Source organism: Trichechus manatus, unplaced genomic scaffold (assembly GCF_000243295.1).
Source record: "Trichechus manatus latirostris isolate Lorelei unplaced genomic scaffold, TriManLat1.0 scaffold00129, whole genome shotgun sequence".
Classification (NCBI taxonomy): domain Eukaryota; kingdom Metazoa; phylum Chordata; class Mammalia; order Sirenia; family Trichechidae; genus Trichechus; species Trichechus manatus.
This window is the reverse complement of record NW_004444065.1, coordinates 239,189-241,250: the sequence shown is the minus strand read 5'-3', so window position 1 is coordinate 241,250 and position 2,062 is coordinate 239,189. Positions and strand designations below refer to the sequence as shown.

At 40.0% G+C, this 2,062-nt stretch overlaps 1 pseudogene; it reads right to left on the bottom strand.

The window, feature by feature from the left end:
• Positions 1-216: 216 nt before the first annotated feature.
• Positions 217-1,034, bottom strand: LOC101354031 (14-3-3 protein epsilon pseudogene; annotated as a pseudogene).
• Positions 1,035-2,062: the final 1,028 nt, after the last annotated feature.

Below are 2,062 nucleotides of genomic sequence, written 5' to 3'. Positions count from 1 at the left end.
TGCCATCTCTGGCACAGAGACTACAGTAATGCTGAAAAAGCCTCTATGCAGTCCCCTTAGTGTCTTAAAGAACCTAAAAGCTGGAACCAGTAAATTCCACAGAAATTCACTCTGACCTTTAAGAACTTTTGAAAACTTTTCAAAAAAAAAAACACCAACAGGGCAGGAACCTATATTCTAAGACCAAATGTAAAAGTCAGATTTGATGGTCCTCAGTGACAATGAAGGATTTTCCAAGGGATGAGATGAAGAGGAGTGGGGTGGTCAGAGATGGTTTCTCTTGTTGGCTTTTATGTCTCACAGATTTTCATCTTCCACATCCTGCAGTGCTTCTTTATGCTGCTCTTCACCATCACCCTGCATGTCTGAAGTCCGTAGTGTCAGATTATCACATAACAACTGCATAAATGTAGAGTCCTTATAGCTTTTCCTCTCAGAGTATCCAATTCTGCAATTGGATCATCAAAAGCTGCTTTTTCAAACCTGAACGCACAGTCAGGGGAATTAAGAATTTCAGAGTAGAATACGGAATAATTGAGAGCAAGTACTAAGCGAATAGGATGCATTGGTGGAAATTCTGTCATTACAATATCACTAGCAGCTGTTCTCCGAAGCCTCCTTCCTGTCATTCCCTGTGGCAAATTCAGCCAGATACCTGTGTTTTCTATTCATTTTATAATAGAAAACCTTGGACTTGCCAGTGTTAGCTACTGGGATAAGACGTTTTGTCCAGTACATCCAGAATGTCACAACAGATTAGCTCAGTCTCAACCATTTGCAGATATTCTCAAACCATTTTTAGTTTGTCTTCTCCTCCCTTGTTTTCTTCTTTCTGTTCAGTGCTGCTAATTATTCACTAGGAGGCTCTTATAGCTCCAATGTTTTTATATGCAACCGGTAGAAGGTTTCTTTCTTCAACTGTCAACTTCACGTTCATTCCTGCTACTTTCCTCATTGATTTCACCATTTCGTTGTATCACTCAGGCTGTTCAGCCAGCTTTGCCTTGGTACACCAGATCCTCCTGATCATCCATAGCCGCGGTGGCTCAAGCAGGGTCTGTGCAATGGATGGAAGCGGATAGCGTCTCCTACTCTCAGCCTCTGGCTCCACTTCCTGGCAGCAAAAATGCAGCAACCACTTTTGAATAATCTTCAGCAAAATTTTACTTTCATGTGATATTGATGATATTGTTTGATAATTTCCACATTCCATTGGATCACCTTTCTTTGGAATGGGCACAAATATGAATCTCTTTCAGTCTGTTGGCCAGGTAGCTGTCTTCCAAATTTCTTGACATAGACAGGTGAGCATTTCCGGTACTGCATCCATTTGTTGAAATATCTCAGTTGATACTCTGTCAATTCCTGGAGACTGGTTTTTTGCCAATGCCTTTAGTGAAGCTTGGACTTCTTCCTTTAATATCATTGGTTCTTGATCATATGCTACCTCTTGAAATGGTTGAAAGTCGACCAATTCTTTTTGGTACAGTGACTCTGTGTATCCCTTCCACCTGCTTTTGAAACTTCCTGCACCATTCAATATTTTGCCCATAGAATCCTTCAAAATTGCAACTCGAGGCTTGAATTTTTCTTCAGTTCTTTCAGCTTGAGAAATGCTGAAGGTGTTCTTCCCTTTTGGTTTTCTAACTACAGGTCTTTGTACATTTCATTATAATATTTTACTTTGTCTTCTCAAGCTGTCCTTTGAAATCTTCTGTTCAGCTCTTCTACTTCATTTCTTCCATTTGCGCTAGCTACTTTACCTTCAAGATCAAGTTTCAGAGTCTTTTCCGATATCCATTTTGGTCTTTTCTTTCTTTACTGTCTATTTAATGACCTTTTTGCTTTGTTCATGTATAATGTTCTTGATGTCTTCCCACAACTTGTTTCGTCTTCGGTCATTAATATTCAATTTGTCAAATCCATTCTTGAGATGGTCTCCAAATTCAGGTGGGGTATACTTTGGCTCTCGTGAACTTGTTTGAATTTTCTTCAGCTTCAACTTGAACTTGCATTTGAGCAACTGATGGTCTGTTCCACAGCCGGCCCCTAGCCTTGTTCT